This window comes from Schistocerca gregaria, chromosome 3 (genome assembly GCF_023897955.1).
Source record: "Schistocerca gregaria isolate iqSchGreg1 chromosome 3, iqSchGreg1.2, whole genome shotgun sequence".
In the NCBI taxonomy this organism is placed as follows: Eukaryota; Metazoa; Arthropoda; class Insecta; order Orthoptera; family Acrididae; genus Schistocerca; species Schistocerca gregaria.
The window spans coordinates 313,929,000-313,944,835 of NC_064922.1; the positions used below are offsets into that span (position 1 = coordinate 313,929,000).

Sequence of the window (15,836 nt, forward strand, 5' to 3'; positions counted from 1 at the left end):
GAGATGCACTCCGCACGCCATACCGAAGGCTTTGGAGCAACATTTCAATGGGGGGATCGCAGGCCAGGGTCTTGCAGGTCATCGTCCTCCCGCTAAGGCGTCGAACTGTAAGAAATCCACTTGCTTGGGGAAGAATCTTGTACGCTGAATTTGATAGAATATGGTGCTAGGCAAAAGTTTTCATATACTGCTGCACGGAGAAACAAAAATTGGAGGAGCTGGGATTTGAACCCAGGACTTTCTGCATGCGAAGCAGACACTCTACCACTGAGTTACACCCCCGCCAGAGCAAGTACATCTGGGAAGAGCCTCTCGTGGATCCTACTGTAATTATTTCTTAGGTTTGAACGGTACAGTAAGTGTTCGAGGAACCTATTCATGATAAGAGCTTAGCAGCGTCGACTCCGTGGCGCAACGGTAGCGCGTCTGACTCCAGATCAGAAGGTTGCGTGTTCAAATCACGTCGGGGTCACAGTGAAATTTTCGTTTACGGAAGCCATGGACGAGTATGTCAATTTAATCAGATACCAAACGATTACAGAGAACGGACGAACAGAACCTGCTTGAAAAAAGCTACTAGTGAATTTTCGCATTCTGACATTAAGGTGAAGGCGCCGACTCGCACTTTCTCCAGGCGCGAAGTGTCTAATATTTTTGTTATTTATATCGTTTAACGCTAATATATAACTGAGAGATAATGATTACGCAATATTTTGCTCGATTAGACGTCTTTAGCCAGACAGAGTATAATAATTTTCCTTAAGTTATGGGGATAGAAAGTTTGTGAAAGGGGGTATAGCTCAGTCGTAGAGCATTCGACTGCAGATCGAGAGGTCCCCGGTTCAATCCCGGGTGCCCCCTTCATTTTTCAGTATCTTGAAAAAACAAATAACGATTGTCGCATTTAGTTGCAAATACATGTTTGAAATGATTGAGATGCACTCCGCACGCCATACCGAAGGCTTTGGAGCAACATTTCAATGGGGGGATCGCAGGCCAGGGTCTTGCAGGTCATCGTCCTCCCGCTAAGGCGTCGAACTGTAAGAAATCCACTTGCTTGGGGAAGAATCTTGTACGCTGAATTTGATAGAATATGGTGCTAGGCAAAAGTTTTCATATACTGCTGCACGGAGAAACAAAAATTGGAGGAGCTGGGATTTGAACCCAGGACTTTCTGCATGCGAAGCAGACACTCTACCACTGAGTTACACCCCCGCCAGAGCAAGTACATCTGGGAAGAGTCTCTCGTGGATCCTACTGTCATTATTTCTTAGGTTTGAACGGTACAGTAAGTGTTCGAGGAACCTATTCATGATAAGAGCTTAGCAGCGTCGACTCCGTGGCGCAACGGTAGCGCGTCTGACTCCAGATCAGAAGGTTGCGTGTTCAAATCACGTCGGGGTCACAGTGAAATTTTCGTTTACGGAAGCCATGGACGAGTATGTCAATTTAATCAGATACCAAACGATTACAGAGAACGGACGAACAGAACCTGCTTGAAAAAAGCTACTAGTGAATTTTCGCATTCTGACATTAAGGTGAAGGCGCCGACTCGCACTTTCTCCAGGCGCGAAGTGTCTAATATTTTTGTTATTTATATCGTTTAACGCTAATATATAACTGAGAGATAATGATTACGCAATATTTTGCTCGATTAGACGTCTTTAGCCAGACAGAGTATAATAATTTTCCTTAAGTTATGGGGATAGAAAGTTTGTGAAAGGGGGTATAGCTCAGTCGTAGAGCATTCGACTGCAGATCGAGAGGTCCCCGGTTCAATCCCGGGTGCCCCCTTCATTTTTCAGTATCTTGAAAAAACAAATAACGATTGTCGCATTTAGTTGCAAATACATGTTTGAAATGATTGAGATGCACTCCGCAAACCATACCGAAGGCTTTGGAGCAACATTTCAATGGGGGGATCGCAGGCCAGGGTCTTGCAGTTCATCGTATTCCCGCTAAGGCGTCGAACTGTAAGAAATCCACTTGCTTGGGGAAGAATCTTGTACGCTGAATTTGATAGAATATGGTGCTAGGCAAAAGTTTTCATATACTGCTGCACGGAGAAACAAAAATTGGAGGAGCTGGGATTTGAACCCAGGACTTTCTGCATCCGAAGCAGACACTCTACCACTGAGTTACACCCCCGCCAGAGCAAGTACATCTGGGAAGAGTCTCTCGTGGATCCTACTGTCATTATTTCTTAGGTTTGAACGGTACAGTAAGTGTTCGAGGAACCTATTCATGATAAGAGCTTAGCAGCGTCGACTCCGTGGCGCAACGGTAGCGCGTCTGACTCCAGATCAGAAGGTTGCGTGTTCAAATCACGTCGGGGTCACAGTGAAATTTTCGTTTACAGAAGCCATGGACGAGTATGTCAATTTAATCAGATACCAAACGATTACAGAGAACGGACGAACAGAACCTGCTTGAAAAAAGCTACTAGTGAATTTTCGCATTCTGACATTAAGGTGAAGGCGCCGACTCGCACTTTCTCCAGGCGCGAAGTGTCTAATATTTTTGTTATTTATATCGTTTAACGCTAATATATAACTGAGAGATAATGATTACGCAATATTTTGCTCGATTAGACGTCTTTAGCCAGACAGAGTATAATAATTTTCCTTAAGTTATGGGGATAGAAAGTTTGTGAAAGGGGGTATAGCTCAGTCGTAGAGCAATCGACTGCAGATCGGGAGGTCCCCGGTTCAATCCCCGGTGCCCACTTCATTTTTCAGTATCTTGAAAAAACAAATAACGATTGTCGCATTTAGTTGCAAATACATCTTTGAAATGATTGAGATGCACTCCGCACGCCATACCGAAGGCTTTGGAGCAACATTTCAATGGGGGGATCGCAGGCCAGGGTCTTGCAGGTCATCGTCCTCCCGCTAAGGCGTCGAACTGTAAGAAATCCACTTGCTTGGGGAAGAATCTTGTACGCTGAATTTGATAGAATATGGTGCTAGGCAAAAGTTTTCATATACTGCTGCACGGAGAAACAAAAATTGGAGGAGCTGGGATTTGAACCCAGGACTTTCTGCATGCGAAGCAGACACTCTACCACTGAGTTACACCCCCGCCAGAGCAAGTACATCTGGGAAGAGCCTCTCGTGGATCCTACTGTAATTATTTCTTAGGTTTGAACGGTACAGTAAGTGTTCGAGGAACCTATTCATGATAAGAGCTTAGCAGCGTCGACTCCGTGGCGCAACGGTAGCGCGTCTGACTCCAGATCAGAAGGTTGCGTGTTCAAATCACATCGGGGTCACAGTGAAATTTTCGTTTACGGAAGCCATGGACGAGTATGTCAATTTACTCAGATACCAAACGATTACAGAGAACGGACGAACAGAACCTGCTTGAAAAAAGCTACTAGTGAATTTTCGCATTCTGACATTAAGGTGAAGGCGCCGACTCGCACTTTCTCCAGGCGCGAAGTGTCTAATATTTTTGTTATTTATATCGTTTAACGCTAATATATAACTGAGAGATAATGATTACGCAATATTTTGCTGGATTAGACGTCTTTAGCCAGACAGAGTATAATAATTTTCCTTAAGTTATGGGGATAGAAAGTTTGTGAAAGGGGGTATAGCTCAGTCGTAGAGCATTCGACTGCAGATCGAGAGGTCCCCGGTTCAATCCCGGGTGGCCCCTTCATTTTTCAGTATCTTGAAAAAACAAATAACGATTGTCGCATTTAGTTGCAAATACATGTTTGAAATGATTGAGATGCACTCCGCACGCCATACCGAAGGCTTTGGAGCAACATTTCAATGGGGGGATCGCAGGCCAGGGTCTTGCAGGTCATCGTCCTCCCGCTAAGGCGTCGAACTGTAAGAAATCCACTTGCTTGGGGAAGAATCTTGTACGCTGAATTTGATAGAATATGGTGCTAGGCAAAAGTTTTCATATACTGCTGCACGGAGAAACAAAAATTGGAGGAGCTGGGATTTGAACCCAGGACTTTCTGCATGCGAAGCAGACACTCTACCACTGAGTTACACCCCCGCCAGAGCAAGTACATCTGGGAAGAGTCTCTCGTGGATCCTACTGTCATTATTTCTTAGGTTTGAACGGTACAGTAAGTGTTCGAGGAACCTATTCATGATAAGAGCTTAGCAGCGTCGACTCCGTGGCGCAACGGTAGCGCGTCTGACTCCAGATCAGAAGGTTGCGTGTTCAAACCACGTCGGGGTCACAGTGAAATTTTCGTTTACGGAAGCCATGGACTAGTATGTCAATTTAATCAGATACCAAACGATTACAGAGAACGGACGAACAGAACCTGCTTGAAAAAAGCTACTAGTGAATTTTCGCATTCTGACATTAAGGTGAAGGCGCCGACTCGCACTTTCTCCAGGCGCGAAGTGTCTAATATTTTTGTTATTTATATCGTTTAACGCTAATATATAACTGAGAGATAATGATTACGCAATATTTTGCTCGATTAGACGTCTTTAGCCAGACAGAGTATAATAATTTTCCTTAAGTTATGGGGATAGAAAGTTTGTGAAAGGGGGTATAGCTCAGTCGTAGAGCATTCGACTGCAGATCGAGAGGTCCCCGGTTCAATCCCGGGTGCCCCCTTCATTTTTCAGTATCTTGAAAAAACAAATAACGATTGTCGCATTTAGTTGCAAATACATGTTTGAAATGATTGAGATGCACTCCGCACGCCATACCGAAGGCTTTGGAGCAACATTTCAATGGGGGGATCGCAGGCCAGGGTCTTGCAGGTCATCGTCCTCCCGCTAAGGCGTCGAACTGTAAGAAATCCACTTGCTTGGGGAAGAATCTTGTACGCTGAATTTGATAGAATATGGTGCTAGGGAAAAGTTTTCATATACTGCTGCACAGAGAAACAAAAATTGGAGGAGCTGGGATTTGAACCCAGGACTTTCTGCATGCGAAGCAGACACTCTACCACTGAGTTACACCCCCGCCAGAGCAAGTACATCTGGGAAGAGTCTCTCGTGGATCCTACTGTCATTATTTCTTAGGTTTGAACGGTACAGTAAGTGTTCGAGGAACCTATTCATGATAAGAGCTTAGCAGCGTCGACTCCGTGGCGCAACGGTAGCGCGTCTGACTCCAGATCAGAAGGTTGCGTGTTCAAATCACGTCGGGGTCACAGTGAAATTTTCGTTTACGGAAGCCATGGACGAGTATGTCAATTTAATCAGATACCAAACGATTACAGAGAACGGACGAACAGAACCTGCTTGAAAAAAGCTACTAGTGAATTTTCGCATTCTGACATTAAGGTGAAGGCGCCGACTCGCACTTTCTCCAGGCGCGAAGTGTCTAATATTTTTGTTATTTATATCGTTTAACGCTAATATATAACTGAGAGATAATGATTACGCAATATTTTGCTCGATTAGACGTCTTTAGCCAGACAGAGTATAATAATTTTCCTTAAGTTATGGGGATAGAAAGTTTGTGAAAGGGGGTATAGCTCAGTCGTAGAGCATTCGACTGCAGATCGAGAGGTCCCCGGTTCAATCCCGGGTGCCCCCTTCATTTTTCAGTATCTTGAAAAAACAAATAACGATTGTCGCATTTAGTTGCAAATACATGTTTGAAATGATTGAGATGCACTCCGCACGCCATACCGAAGGCTTTGGAGCAACATTTCAATGGGGGGATCGCAGGCCAGGGTCTTGCAGGTCATCGTCCTCCCGCTAAGGCGTCGAACTGTAAGAAATCCACTTGCTTGGGGAAGAATCTTGTACGCTGAATTTGATAGAATATGGTGCTAGGCAAAAGTTTTCATATACTGCTGCACGGAGAAACAAAAATTGGAGGAGCTGGGATTTGAACCCAGGACTTTCTGCATGCGAAGCAGACACTCTACCACTGAGTTACACCCCCGCCAGAGCAAGTACATCTGGGAAGAGTCTCTCGTGGATCCTACTGTCATTATTTCTTAGGTTTGAACGGTACAGTAAGTGTTCGAGGAACCTATTCATGATAAGAGCTTAGCAGCGTCGACTCCGTGGCGCAACGGTAGCGCGTCTGACTCCAGATCAGAAGGTTGCGTGTTCAAATCACGTCGGGGTCACAGTGAAATTTTCGTTTACGGAAGCCATGGACGAGTATGTCAATTTAATCAGATACCAAACGATTACAGAGAACGGACGAACAGAACCTGCTTGAAAAAAGCTACTAGTGAATTTTCGCATTCTGACATTAAGGTGAAGGCGCCGACTCGCACTTTCTCCAGGCGCGAAGTGTCTAATATTTTTGTTATTTATATCGTTTAACGCTAATATATAACTGAGAGATAATGATTACGCAATATTTTGCTCGATTAGACGTCTTTAGCCAGACAGAGTATAACAATTTTCCTTAAGTTATGGGGATAGAAAGTTTGTGAAAGGGGGTATAGCTCAGTCGTAGAGCATTCGACTGCAGATCGAGAGGTCCCCGGTTCAATCCCGGGTGCCCCCTTCATTTTTCAGTATCTTGAAAAAACAAATAACGATTGTCGCATTTAGTTGCAAATACATGTTTGAAATGATTGAGATGCACTCCGCACGCCATACCGAAGGCTTTGGAGCAACATTTCAATGGGGGGATCGCAGGCCAGGGTCTTGCAGGTCATCGTCCTCCCGCTAAGGCGTCGAACTGTAAGAAATCCACTTGCTTGGGGAAGAATCTTGTACGCTGAATTTGATAGAATATGGTGCTAGGCAAAAGTTTTCATATACTGCTGCACGGAGAAACAAAAATTGGAGGAGCTGGGATTTGAACCCAGGACTTTCTGCATGCGAAGCAGACACTCTACCACTGAGTTACACCCCCGCCAGAGCAAGTACATCTGGGAAGAGTCTCTCGTGGATCCTACTGTCATTATTTCTTAGGTTTGAACGGTACAGTAAGTGTTCGAGGAACCTATTCATGATAAGAGCTTAGCAGCGTCGACTCCGTGGCGCAACGGTAGTGCGTCTGACTCCAGATCAGAAGGTTGCGTGTTCAAATCACGTCGGGGTCACAGTGAAATTTTCGTTTACGGAAGCCATGGACGAGTATGTCAATTTAATCAGATACCAAACGATTACAGAGAACGGACGAACAGAACCTGCTTGAAAAAAGCTACTAGTGAATTTTCGCATTCTGACATTAAGGTGAAGGCGCCGACTCGCACTTTCTCCAGGCGCGAAGTGTCTAATATTTTTGTTATTTATATCGTTTAACGCTAATATATAACTGAGAGATAATGATTACGCAATATTTTGCTCGATTAGACGTCTTTAGCCAGACAGAGTATAACAATTTTCCTTAAGTTATGGGGATAGAAAGTTTGTGAAAGGGGGTATAGCTCAGTCGTAGAGCATTCGACTGCAGATCGAGAGGTCCCCGGTTCAATCCCGGGTGCCCCCTTCATTTTTCAGTATCTTGAAAAAACAAATAACGATTGTCGCATTTAGTTGCAAATACATGTTTGAAATGATTGAGATGCACTCCGCACGCCATACCGAAGGCTTTGGAGCAACATTTCAATGGGGGGATCGCAGGCCAGGGTCTTGCAGGTCATCGTCCTCCCGCTAAGGCGTCGAACTGTAAGAAATCCACTTGCTTGGGGAAGAATCTTGTACGCTGAATTTGATAGAATATGGTGCTAGGCAAAAGTTTTCATATACTGCTGCACGGAGAAACAAAAATTGGAGGAGCTGGGATTTGAACCCAGGACTTTCTGCATGCGAAGCAGACACTCTACCACTGAGTTACACCCCCGCCAGAGCAAGTACATCTGGGAAGAGTCTCTCGTGGATCCTACTGTCATTATTTCTTAGGTTTGAACGGTACAGTAAGTGTTCGAGGAACCTATTCATGATAAGAGCTTAGCAGCGTCGACTCCGTGGCGCAACGGTAGCGCGTCTGACTCCAGATCAGAAGGTTGCGTGTTCAAATCACGTCGGGGTCACAGTGAAATTTTCGTTTACGGAAGCCATGGACGAGTATGTCAATTTAATCAGATACCAAACGATTACAGAGAACGGACGAACAGAACCTGCTTGAAAAAAGCTACTAGTGAATTTTCGCATTCTGACATTAAGGTGAAGGCGCCGACTCGCACTTTCTCCAGGCGCGAAGTGTCTAATATTTTTGTTATTTATATCGTTTAACGCTAATATATAACTGAGAGATAATGATTACGCAATATTTTGCTCGATTAGACGTCTTTAGCCAGACAGAGTATAATAATTTTCCTTAAGTTATGGGGATAGAAAGTTTGTGAAAGGGGGTATAGCTCAGTCGTAGAGCATTCGACTGCAGATCGAGAGGTCCCCGGTTCAATCCCGGGTGCCCCCTTCATTTTTCAGTATCTTGAAAAAACAAATAACGATTGTCGCATTTAGTTGCAAATACATGTTTGAAATGATTGAGATGCACTCCGCACGCCATACCGAAGGCTTTGGAGCAACATTTCAATGGGGGGATCGCAGGCCAGGGTCTTGCAGGTCATCGTCCTCCCGCTAAGGCGTCGAACTGTAAGAAATCCACTTGCTTGGGGAAGAATCTTGTACGCTGAATTTGATAGAATATGGTGCTAGGCAAAAGTTTTCATATACTGCTGCACGGAGAAACAAAAATTGGAGGAGCTGGGATTTGAACCCAGGACTTTCTGCATGCGAAGCAGACACTCTACCACTGAGTTACACCCCCGCCAGAGCAAGTACATCTGGGAAGAGTCTCTCGTGGATCCTACTGTCATTATTTCTTAGGTTTGAACGGTACAGTAAGAGTTCGAGGAACCTATTCATGATAAGAGCTTAGCAGCGTCGACTCCGTGGCGCAACGGTAGCGCGTCTGACTCCAGATCAGAAGGTTGCGTGTTCAAATCACGTCGGGGTCACAGTGAAATTTTCGTTTACGGAAGCCATGGACGAGTATGTCAATTTAATCAGATACCAAACGATTACAGAGAACGGACGAACAGAACCTGCTTGAAAAAAGCTACTAGTGAATTTTCGCATTCTGACATTAAGGTGAAGGCGCCGACTCGCACTTTCTCCAGGCGCGAAGTGTCTAATATTTTTGTTATTTATATCGTTTAACGCTAATATATAACTGAGAGATAATGATTACGCAATATTTTGCTCGATTAGACGTCTTTAGCCAGACAGAGTATAACAATTTTCCTTAAGTTATGGGGATAGAAAGTTTGTGAAAGGGGGTATAGCTCAGTCGTAGAGCATTCGACTGCAGATCGAGAGGTCCCCGGTTCAATCCCGGGTGCCCCCTTCATTTTTCAGTATCTTGAAAAAACAAATAACGATTGTCGCATTTAGTTGCAAATACATGTTTGAAATGATTGAGATGCACTCCGCACGCCATACCGAAGGCTTTGGAGCAACATTTCAATGGGGGGATCGCAGGCCAGGGTCTTGCAGGTCATCGTCCTCCCGCTAAGGCGTCGAACTGTAAGAAATCCACTTGCTTGGGGAAGAATCTTGTACGCTGAATTTGATAGAATATGGTGCTAGGCAAAAGTTTTCATATACTGCTGCACGGAGAAACAAAAATTGGAGGAGCTGGGATTTGAACCCAGGACTTTCTGCATGCGAAGCAGACACTCTACCACTGAGTTACACCCCCGCCAGAGCAAGTACATCTGGGAAGAGTCTCTCGTGGATCCTACTGTCATTATTTCTTAGGTTTGAACGGTACAGTAAGAGTTCGAGGAACCTATTCATGATAAGAGCTTAGCAGCGTCGACTCCGTGGCGCAACGGTAGCGCGTCTGACTCCAGATCAGAAGGTTGCGTGTTCAAATCACGTCGGGGTCACAGTGAAATTTTCGTTTACGGAAGCCATGGACGAGTATGTCAATTTAATCAGATACCAAACGATTACAGAGAACGGACGAACAGAACCTGCTTGAAAAAAGCTACTAGTGAATTTTCGCATTCTGACATTAAGGTGAAGGCGCCGACTCGCACTTTCTCCAGGCGCGAAGTGTCTAATATTTTTGTTATTTATATCGTTTAACGCTAATATATAACTGAGAGATAATGATTACGCAATATTTTGCTCGATTAGACGTCTTTAGCCAGACAGAGTATAACAATTTTCCTTAAGTTATGGGGATAGAAAGTTTGTGAAAGGGGGTATAGCTCAGTCGTAGAGCATTCGACTGCAGATCGAGAGGTCCCCGGTTCAATCCCGGGTGCCCCCTTCATTTTTCAGTATCTTGAAAAAACAAATAACGATTGTCGCATTTAGTTGCAAATACATGTTTGAAATGATTGAGATGCACTCCGCACGCCATACCGAAGGCTTTGGAGCAACATTTCAATGGGGGGATCGCAGGCCAGGGTCTTGCAGGTCATCGTCCTCCCGCTAAGGCGTCGAACTGTAAGAAATCCACTTGCTTGGGGAAGAATCTTGTACGCTGAATTTGATAGAATATGGTGCTAGGCAAAAGTTTTCATATACTGCTGCACGGAGAAACAAAAATTGGAGGAGCTGGGATTTGAACCCAGGACTTTCTGCATGCGAAGCAGACACTCTACCACTGAGTTACACCCCCGCCAGAGCAAGTACATCTGGGAAGAGTCTCTCGTGGTTCCTACTGTCATTATTTCTTAGGTTTGAACGGTACAGTAAGTGTTCGAGGAACCTATTCATGATAAGAGCTTAGCAGCGTCGACTCCGTGGCGCAACGGTAGTGCGTCTGACTCCAGATCAGAAGGTTGCGTGTTCAAATCACGTCGGGGTCACAGTGAAATTTTCGTTTACGGAAGCCATGGACGAGTATGTCAATTTAATCAGATACCAAACGATTACAGAGAACGGACGAACAGAACCTGCTTGAAAAAAGCTACTAGTGAATTTTCGCATTCTGACATTAAGGTGAAGGCGCCGACTCGCACTTTCTCCAGGCGCGAAGTGTCTAATATTTTTGTTATTTATATCGTTTAACGCTAATATATAACTGAGAGATAATGATTACGCAATATTTTGCTCGATTAGACGTCTTTAGCCAGACAGAGTATAACAATTTTCCTTAAGTTATGGGGATAGAAAGTTTGTGAAAGGGGGTATAGCTCAGTCGTAGAGCATTCGACTGCAGATCGAGAGGTCCCCGGTTCAATCCCGGGTGCCCCCTTCATTTTTCAGTATCTTGAAAAAACAAATAACGATTGTCGCATTTAGTTGCAAATACATGTTTGAAATGATTGAGATGCACTCCGCACGCCATACCGAAGGCTTTGGAGCAACATTTCAATGGGGGGATCGCAGGCCAGGGTCTTGCAGGTCATCGTCCTCCCGCTAAGGCGTCGAACTGTAAGAAATCCACTTGCTTGGGGAAGAATCTTGTACGCTGAATTTGATAGAATATGGTGCTAGGCAAAAGTTTTCATATACTGCTGCACGGAGAAACAAAAATTGGAGGAGCTGGGATTTGAACCCAGGACTTTCTGCATGCGAAGCAGACACTCTACCACTGAGTTACACCCCCGCCAGAGCAAGTACATCTGGGAAGAGTCTCTCGTGGATCCTACTGTCATTATTTCTTAGGTTTGAACGGTACAGTAAGTGTTCGAGGAACCTATTCATGATAAGAGCTTAGCAGCGTCGACTCCGTGGCGCAACGGTAGCGCGTCTGACTCCAGATCAGAAGGTTGCGTGTTCAAATCACGTCGGGGTCACAGTGAAATTTTCGTTTACGGAAGCCATGGACGAGTATGTCAATTTAATCAGATACCAAACGATTACAGAGAACGGACGAACAGAACCTGCTTGAAAAAAGCTACTAGTGAATTTTCGCATTCTGACATTAAGGTGAAGGCGCCGACTCGCACTTTCTCCAGGCGCGAAGTGTCTAATATTTTTGTTATTTATATCGTTTAACGCTAATATATAACTGAGAGATAATGATTACGCAATATTTTGCTCGATTAGACGTCTTTAGCCAGACAGAGTATAATAATTTTCCTTAAGTTATGGGGATAGAAAGTTTGTGAAAGGGGGTATAGCTCAGTCGTAGAGCATTCGACTGCAGATCGAGAGGTCCCCGGTTCAATCCTGGGTGCCCCCTTCATTTTTCAGTATCTTGAAAAAACAAATAACGATTGTCGCATTTAGTTGCAAATACATGTTTGAAATGATTGAGATGCACTCCGCACGCCATACCGAAGGCTTTGGAGCAACATTTCAATGGGGGGATCGCAGGCCAGGGTCTTGCAGGTCATCGTCCTCCCGCTAAGGCGTCGAACTGTAAGAAATCCACTTGCTTGGGGAAGAATCTTGTACGCTGAATTTGATAGAATATGGTGCTAGGCAAAAGTTTTCATATACTGCTGCACGGAGAAACAAAAATTGGAGGAGCTGGGATTTGAACCCAGGACTTTCTGCATGCGAAGCAGACACTCTACCACTGAGTTACACCCCCGCCAGAGCAAGTACATCTGGGAAGAGTCTCTCGTGGATCCTACTGTCATTATTTCTTAGGTTTGAACGGTACAGTAAGTGTTCGAGGAACCTATTCATGATAAGAGCTTAGCACCGTCGACTCCGTGGCGCAACGGTAGCGCGTCTGACTCCAGATCAGAAGGTTGCGTGTTCAAATCACGTCGGGGTCACAGTGAAATTTTCGTTTACGGAAGCCATGGACGAGTATGTCAATTTAATCAGATACCAAACGATTACAGAGAACGGACGAACAGAATCTGCTTGAAAAGAGCTACTAGTGAATTTTCGCATTCTGACATTAAGGTGATGGCGCCGACTCGCACTTTCTCCAGGCGCGAAGTGTCTAATATTTTTGTTATTTATATCGTTTAACGCTAATATATAACTGAGAGATAATGATTACGCAATATTTTGCTCGATTAGACGTCTTTAGCCAGACAGAGTATAATAATTTTCCTTAAGTTATGGGGATAGAAAGTTTGTGAAAGGGGGTATAGCTCAGTCGTAGAGCATTCGACTGCAGATCGAGAGGTCCCCGGTTCAATCCCGGGTGCCCCCTTCATTTTTCAGTATCTTGAAAAAACAAATAACGATTGTCGCATTTAGTTGCAAATACATGTTTGAAATGATTGAGATGCACTCCGCACGCCATACCGAAGGCTTTGGAGCAACATTTCAATGGGGGGATCGCAGGCCAAGGTCTTGCAGGTCATCGTCCTCCCGCTAAGGCGTCGAACTGTAAGAAATCCACTTGCTTGGGGAAGAATCTTGTACGCTGAATTTGAAAGAATATGGTGCTAGGCAAAAGTTTTCATATACTGCTGCACGGAGAAACAAAAATTGGAGGAGCTGGGATTTGAACCCAGGACTTTCTGCATGCGAAGCAGACACTCTACCACTGAGTTACACCCCCGCCAGAGCAAGTACATCTGGGAAGAGTCTCTCGTGGATCCTACTGTCATTATTTCTTAGGTTTGAACGGTACAGTAAGTGTTCGAGGAACCTATTCATGAGAAGAGCTTAGCAGCGTCGACTCCGTGGCGCAACGGTAGCGCGTCTGACTCCAGATCAGAAGGTTGCGTGTTCAAATCACGTCGGGGTCACAGTGAAATTTTCGTTTACGGAAGCCATGGACGAGTATGTCAATTTAATCAGATACCAAATGATTACAGAGAACGGACGAACAGAACCTGCTTGAAAAAAGCTACTAGTGAATTTTCGCATTCTGACATTAAGGTGAAGGCGCCGACTCGCACTTTCTCCAGGCGCGAAGTGTCTAATATTTTTGTTATTTATATCGTTTAACGCTAATATATAACTGAGAGATAATGATTACGCAATATTTTGCTCGATTAGACGTCTTTAGCCAGACAGAGTATAATAATTTTCCTTAAGTTATGGGGATAGAAAGTTTGTGAAAGGGGGTATAGCTCAGTCGTAGAGCATTCGACTGCAGATCGAGAGGTCCCCGGTTCAATCCCGGGTGCCCCCTTCATTTTTCAGTATCTTGAAAAAACAAATAACGATTGTCGCATTTAGTTGCAAATACATGTTTGAAATGATTGAGATGCACTCCGCACGCCATACCGAAGGCTTTGGAGCAACATTTCAATGGGGGGATCGCAGGCCAGGGTCTTGCAGGTCATCGTCCTCCCGCTAAGGCGTCGAACTGTAAGAAATCCACTTGCTTGGGGAAGAATCTTGTACGCTGAATTTGATAGAATATGGTGCTAGGCAAAAGTTTTCATATACTGCTGCACGGAGAAACAAAAATTGGAGGAGCTGGGATTTGAACCCAGGACTTTCTGCATGCGAAGCAGACACTCTACCACTGAGTTACACCCCCGCCAGAGCAAGTACATCTGGGAAGAGTCTCTCGTGGATCCTACTGTCATTATTTCTTAGGTTTGAACGGTACAGTAAGTGTTCGAGGAACCTATTCATGATAAGAGCTTAGCAGCGTCGACTCCGTGGCGCAACGGTAGCGCGTCTGACTCCAGATCAGAAGGTTGCGTGTTCAAATCACGTCGGGGTCACAGTGAAATTTTCGATTACGGAAGCCATGGACGAGTATGTCAATTTAATCAGATACCAAACGATTACAGAGAACGGACGAACAGAACCTGCTTGAAAAAAGCTACTAGTGAATTTTCGCATTCTGACATTAAGGTGAAGGCGCCGACTCGCACTTTCTCCAGGCGCGAAGTGTCTAATATTTTTGTTATTTATATCGTTTAACGCTAATATATAACTGAGAGATAATGATTACGCAATATTTTGCTCGATTAGACGTCTTTAGCCAGACAGAGTATAATAATTTTCCTTAAGTTATGGGGATAGAAAGTTTGTGAAAGGGGGTATAGCTCAGTCGTAGAGCATTCGACTGCAGATCGAGAGGTCCCCGGTTCAATCCCGGGTGCCCCCTTCATTTTTCAGTATCTTGAAAAAACAAATAACGATTGTCGCATTTAGTTGCAAATACATGTTTGAAATGATTGAGATGCACTCCGCACGCCATACCGAAGGCTTTGGAGTAACATTTCAATGGGGGGATCGCAGGCCAGGGTCTTGCAGGTCATCGTCCTCCCGCTAAGGCGTCGAACTGTAAGAAATCCACTTGCTTGGGGAAGAATCTTGTACGCTGAATTTGATAGAATATGGTGCTAGGCAAAAGTTTTCATATACTGCTGCACGGAGAAACAAAAATTGGAGGAGCTGGGATTTGAACCCAGGACTTTCTGCATGCGAAGCAGACACTCTACCACTGAGTTACACCCCCGCCAGAGCAAGTACATCTGGGAAGAGTCTCTCGTGGATCCTACTGTCATTATTTCTTAGGTTTGAACGGTACAGTAAGTGTTCGAGGAACCTATTCATGATAAGAGCTTAGCAGCGTCGACTCCGTGGCGCAACGGTAGCGCGTCTGACTCCAGATCAGAAGGTTGCGTGTTCAAATCACGTCGGGGTCACAGTGAAATTTTCGTTTACGGGAGCCATGGACGAGTATGTCAATTTAATCAGATACCAAACGATTACAGAGAACGGACGAACAGAACCTGCTTGAAAAAAGCTACTAGTGAATTTTCGCATTCTGACATTAAGGTGAAGGCGCCGACTCGCACTTTCTCCAGGCGCGAAGTGTCTAATATTTTTGTTATTTATATCGTTTAACGCTAATATATAACTGAGAGATAATGATTACGCAATATTTTGCTCGATTAGACGTCTTTAGCCAGACAGAGTATAATAATTTTCCTTAAGTTATGGGGATAGAAAGTTTGTGAAAGGGGGTATAGCTCAGTCGTAGAGCATTCGACTGCAGATCGAGAGGTCCCCGGTTCAATCCCGGGTGGCCCCTTCATTTTTCAGTATCTTGAAAAAACAAATAACGATTGTCGCATTTAG

General features: G+C 44.6%; 50 non-coding genes across 50 annotated transcripts; 33 read left to right on the top strand and 17 right to left on the bottom strand.

Annotated features, from left to right (window-relative positions):
* Positions 1–210: 210 nt before the first annotated feature.
* Positions 211–282, bottom strand: Trnaa-cgc (transfer RNA alanine (anticodon CGC)). Its single transcript has one exon. It is a non-coding gene; the product is annotated as a tRNA-Ala (tRNA).
* Positions 283–400: 118 nt separating this feature from the next.
* Trnaw-cca (transfer RNA tryptophan (anticodon CCA)) lies at positions 401–472 on the top strand. Its single transcript has one exon. It is a non-coding gene; the product is annotated as a tRNA-Trp (tRNA).
* Positions 473–789: 317 nt separating this feature from the next.
* Positions 790–861, top strand: Trnac-gca (transfer RNA cysteine (anticodon GCA)). Its single transcript has one exon. It is a non-coding gene; the product is annotated as a tRNA-Cys (tRNA).
* Positions 862–1,143: 282 nt separating this feature from the next.
* Positions 1,144–1,215, bottom strand: Trnaa-cgc (transfer RNA alanine (anticodon CGC)). Its single transcript has one exon. It is a non-coding gene; the product is annotated as a tRNA-Ala (tRNA).
* Positions 1,216–1,333: 118 nt separating this feature from the next.
* On the top strand, positions 1,334–1,405 carry Trnaw-cca (transfer RNA tryptophan (anticodon CCA)). The gene has a single exon. It is a non-coding gene; the product is annotated as a tRNA-Trp (tRNA).
* Positions 1,406–1,722: 317 nt separating this feature from the next.
* On the top strand, positions 1,723–1,794 carry Trnac-gca (transfer RNA cysteine (anticodon GCA)). The gene has a single exon. It is a non-coding gene; the product is annotated as a tRNA-Cys (tRNA).
* Positions 1,795–2,076: 282 nt separating this feature from the next.
* Trnap-cgg (transfer RNA proline (anticodon CGG)) lies at positions 2,077–2,148 on the bottom strand. The gene has a single exon. It is a non-coding gene; the product is annotated as a tRNA-Pro (tRNA).
* A 118-nt stretch (positions 2,149–2,266) lies between these two features.
* Positions 2,267–2,338, top strand: Trnaw-cca (transfer RNA tryptophan (anticodon CCA)). The gene has a single exon. It is a non-coding gene; the product is annotated as a tRNA-Trp (tRNA).
* A 671-nt stretch (positions 2,339–3,009) lies between these two features.
* On the bottom strand, positions 3,010–3,081 carry Trnaa-cgc (transfer RNA alanine (anticodon CGC)). The gene has a single exon. It is a non-coding gene; the product is annotated as a tRNA-Ala (tRNA).
* Positions 3,082–3,199: 118 nt separating this feature from the next.
* Trnaw-cca (transfer RNA tryptophan (anticodon CCA)) lies at positions 3,200–3,271 on the top strand. Its single transcript has one exon. It is a non-coding gene; the product is annotated as a tRNA-Trp (tRNA).
* Positions 3,272–3,588: 317 nt separating this feature from the next.
* Positions 3,589–3,660, top strand: Trnac-gca (transfer RNA cysteine (anticodon GCA)). Its single transcript has one exon. It is a non-coding gene; the product is annotated as a tRNA-Cys (tRNA).
* Positions 3,661–3,942: 282 nt separating this feature from the next.
* Trnaa-cgc (transfer RNA alanine (anticodon CGC)) lies at positions 3,943–4,014 on the bottom strand. Its single transcript has one exon. It is a non-coding gene; the product is annotated as a tRNA-Ala (tRNA).
* A 118-nt stretch (positions 4,015–4,132) lies between these two features.
* Positions 4,133–4,204, top strand: Trnaw-cca (transfer RNA tryptophan (anticodon CCA)). Its single transcript has one exon. It is a non-coding gene; the product is annotated as a tRNA-Trp (tRNA).
* A 317-nt stretch (positions 4,205–4,521) lies between these two features.
* Trnac-gca (transfer RNA cysteine (anticodon GCA)) lies at positions 4,522–4,593 on the top strand. The gene has a single exon. It is a non-coding gene; the product is annotated as a tRNA-Cys (tRNA).
* A 282-nt stretch (positions 4,594–4,875) lies between these two features.
* Trnaa-cgc (transfer RNA alanine (anticodon CGC)) lies at positions 4,876–4,947 on the bottom strand. The gene has a single exon. It is a non-coding gene; the product is annotated as a tRNA-Ala (tRNA).
* A 118-nt stretch (positions 4,948–5,065) lies between these two features.
* On the top strand, positions 5,066–5,137 carry Trnaw-cca (transfer RNA tryptophan (anticodon CCA)). Its single transcript has one exon. It is a non-coding gene; the product is annotated as a tRNA-Trp (tRNA).
* A 317-nt stretch (positions 5,138–5,454) lies between these two features.
* Trnac-gca (transfer RNA cysteine (anticodon GCA)) lies at positions 5,455–5,526 on the top strand. Its single transcript has one exon. It is a non-coding gene; the product is annotated as a tRNA-Cys (tRNA).
* Positions 5,527–5,808: 282 nt separating this feature from the next.
* Trnaa-cgc (transfer RNA alanine (anticodon CGC)) lies at positions 5,809–5,880 on the bottom strand. Its single transcript has one exon. It is a non-coding gene; the product is annotated as a tRNA-Ala (tRNA).
* Positions 5,881–5,998: 118 nt separating this feature from the next.
* On the top strand, positions 5,999–6,070 carry Trnaw-cca (transfer RNA tryptophan (anticodon CCA)). The gene has a single exon. It is a non-coding gene; the product is annotated as a tRNA-Trp (tRNA).
* Positions 6,071–6,387: 317 nt separating this feature from the next.
* Positions 6,388–6,459, top strand: Trnac-gca (transfer RNA cysteine (anticodon GCA)). The gene has a single exon. It is a non-coding gene; the product is annotated as a tRNA-Cys (tRNA).
* A 282-nt stretch (positions 6,460–6,741) lies between these two features.
* On the bottom strand, positions 6,742–6,813 carry Trnaa-cgc (transfer RNA alanine (anticodon CGC)). The gene has a single exon. It is a non-coding gene; the product is annotated as a tRNA-Ala (tRNA).
* Positions 6,814–6,931: 118 nt separating this feature from the next.
* On the top strand, positions 6,932–7,003 carry Trnaw-cca (transfer RNA tryptophan (anticodon CCA)). The gene has a single exon. It is a non-coding gene; the product is annotated as a tRNA-Trp (tRNA).
* A 317-nt stretch (positions 7,004–7,320) lies between these two features.
* On the top strand, positions 7,321–7,392 carry Trnac-gca (transfer RNA cysteine (anticodon GCA)). The gene has a single exon. It is a non-coding gene; the product is annotated as a tRNA-Cys (tRNA).
* Positions 7,393–7,674: 282 nt separating this feature from the next.
* On the bottom strand, positions 7,675–7,746 carry Trnaa-cgc (transfer RNA alanine (anticodon CGC)). Its single transcript has one exon. It is a non-coding gene; the product is annotated as a tRNA-Ala (tRNA).
* A 118-nt stretch (positions 7,747–7,864) lies between these two features.
* Positions 7,865–7,936, top strand: Trnaw-cca (transfer RNA tryptophan (anticodon CCA)). Its single transcript has one exon. It is a non-coding gene; the product is annotated as a tRNA-Trp (tRNA).
* Positions 7,937–8,253: 317 nt separating this feature from the next.
* On the top strand, positions 8,254–8,325 carry Trnac-gca (transfer RNA cysteine (anticodon GCA)). The gene has a single exon. It is a non-coding gene; the product is annotated as a tRNA-Cys (tRNA).
* Positions 8,326–8,607: 282 nt separating this feature from the next.
* On the bottom strand, positions 8,608–8,679 carry Trnaa-cgc (transfer RNA alanine (anticodon CGC)). Its single transcript has one exon. It is a non-coding gene; the product is annotated as a tRNA-Ala (tRNA).
* Positions 8,680–8,797: 118 nt separating this feature from the next.
* On the top strand, positions 8,798–8,869 carry Trnaw-cca (transfer RNA tryptophan (anticodon CCA)). Its single transcript has one exon. It is a non-coding gene; the product is annotated as a tRNA-Trp (tRNA).
* Positions 8,870–9,186: 317 nt separating this feature from the next.
* Positions 9,187–9,258, top strand: Trnac-gca (transfer RNA cysteine (anticodon GCA)). Its single transcript has one exon. It is a non-coding gene; the product is annotated as a tRNA-Cys (tRNA).
* Positions 9,259–9,540: 282 nt separating this feature from the next.
* Positions 9,541–9,612, bottom strand: Trnaa-cgc (transfer RNA alanine (anticodon CGC)). The gene has a single exon. It is a non-coding gene; the product is annotated as a tRNA-Ala (tRNA).
* A 118-nt stretch (positions 9,613–9,730) lies between these two features.
* Trnaw-cca (transfer RNA tryptophan (anticodon CCA)) lies at positions 9,731–9,802 on the top strand. The gene has a single exon. It is a non-coding gene; the product is annotated as a tRNA-Trp (tRNA).
* A 317-nt stretch (positions 9,803–10,119) lies between these two features.
* Trnac-gca (transfer RNA cysteine (anticodon GCA)) lies at positions 10,120–10,191 on the top strand. The gene has a single exon. It is a non-coding gene; the product is annotated as a tRNA-Cys (tRNA).
* Positions 10,192–10,473: 282 nt separating this feature from the next.
* Trnaa-cgc (transfer RNA alanine (anticodon CGC)) lies at positions 10,474–10,545 on the bottom strand. The gene has a single exon. It is a non-coding gene; the product is annotated as a tRNA-Ala (tRNA).
* Positions 10,546–10,663: 118 nt separating this feature from the next.
* Trnaw-cca (transfer RNA tryptophan (anticodon CCA)) lies at positions 10,664–10,735 on the top strand. The gene has a single exon. It is a non-coding gene; the product is annotated as a tRNA-Trp (tRNA).
* Positions 10,736–11,052: 317 nt separating this feature from the next.
* Trnac-gca (transfer RNA cysteine (anticodon GCA)) lies at positions 11,053–11,124 on the top strand. Its single transcript has one exon. It is a non-coding gene; the product is annotated as a tRNA-Cys (tRNA).
* Positions 11,125–11,406: 282 nt separating this feature from the next.
* On the bottom strand, positions 11,407–11,478 carry Trnaa-cgc (transfer RNA alanine (anticodon CGC)). The gene has a single exon. It is a non-coding gene; the product is annotated as a tRNA-Ala (tRNA).
* Positions 11,479–11,596: 118 nt separating this feature from the next.
* On the top strand, positions 11,597–11,668 carry Trnaw-cca (transfer RNA tryptophan (anticodon CCA)). The gene has a single exon. It is a non-coding gene; the product is annotated as a tRNA-Trp (tRNA).
* Positions 11,669–11,985: 317 nt separating this feature from the next.
* On the top strand, positions 11,986–12,057 carry Trnac-gca (transfer RNA cysteine (anticodon GCA)). The gene has a single exon. It is a non-coding gene; the product is annotated as a tRNA-Cys (tRNA).
* Positions 12,058–12,339: 282 nt separating this feature from the next.
* On the bottom strand, positions 12,340–12,411 carry Trnaa-cgc (transfer RNA alanine (anticodon CGC)). Its single transcript has one exon. It is a non-coding gene; the product is annotated as a tRNA-Ala (tRNA).
* A 118-nt stretch (positions 12,412–12,529) lies between these two features.
* On the top strand, positions 12,530–12,601 carry Trnaw-cca (transfer RNA tryptophan (anticodon CCA)). The gene has a single exon. It is a non-coding gene; the product is annotated as a tRNA-Trp (tRNA).
* Positions 12,602–12,918: 317 nt separating this feature from the next.
* Positions 12,919–12,990, top strand: Trnac-gca (transfer RNA cysteine (anticodon GCA)). The gene has a single exon. It is a non-coding gene; the product is annotated as a tRNA-Cys (tRNA).
* A 282-nt stretch (positions 12,991–13,272) lies between these two features.
* Positions 13,273–13,344, bottom strand: Trnaa-cgc (transfer RNA alanine (anticodon CGC)). The gene has a single exon. It is a non-coding gene; the product is annotated as a tRNA-Ala (tRNA).
* A 118-nt stretch (positions 13,345–13,462) lies between these two features.
* Positions 13,463–13,534, top strand: Trnaw-cca (transfer RNA tryptophan (anticodon CCA)). The gene has a single exon. It is a non-coding gene; the product is annotated as a tRNA-Trp (tRNA).
* A 317-nt stretch (positions 13,535–13,851) lies between these two features.
* Trnac-gca (transfer RNA cysteine (anticodon GCA)) lies at positions 13,852–13,923 on the top strand. Its single transcript has one exon. It is a non-coding gene; the product is annotated as a tRNA-Cys (tRNA).
* A 282-nt stretch (positions 13,924–14,205) lies between these two features.
* On the bottom strand, positions 14,206–14,277 carry Trnaa-cgc (transfer RNA alanine (anticodon CGC)). Its single transcript has one exon. It is a non-coding gene; the product is annotated as a tRNA-Ala (tRNA).
* Positions 14,278–14,395: 118 nt separating this feature from the next.
* Trnaw-cca (transfer RNA tryptophan (anticodon CCA)) lies at positions 14,396–14,467 on the top strand. Its single transcript has one exon. It is a non-coding gene; the product is annotated as a tRNA-Trp (tRNA).
* A 317-nt stretch (positions 14,468–14,784) lies between these two features.
* Trnac-gca (transfer RNA cysteine (anticodon GCA)) lies at positions 14,785–14,856 on the top strand. Its single transcript has one exon. It is a non-coding gene; the product is annotated as a tRNA-Cys (tRNA).
* A 282-nt stretch (positions 14,857–15,138) lies between these two features.
* On the bottom strand, positions 15,139–15,210 carry Trnaa-cgc (transfer RNA alanine (anticodon CGC)). The gene has a single exon. It is a non-coding gene; the product is annotated as a tRNA-Ala (tRNA).
* A 118-nt stretch (positions 15,211–15,328) lies between these two features.
* On the top strand, positions 15,329–15,400 carry Trnaw-cca (transfer RNA tryptophan (anticodon CCA)). The gene has a single exon. It is a non-coding gene; the product is annotated as a tRNA-Trp (tRNA).
* Positions 15,401–15,717: 317 nt separating this feature from the next.
* On the top strand, positions 15,718–15,789 carry Trnac-gca (transfer RNA cysteine (anticodon GCA)). Its single transcript has one exon. It is a non-coding gene; the product is annotated as a tRNA-Cys (tRNA).
* Positions 15,790–15,836: the final 47 nt, after the last annotated feature.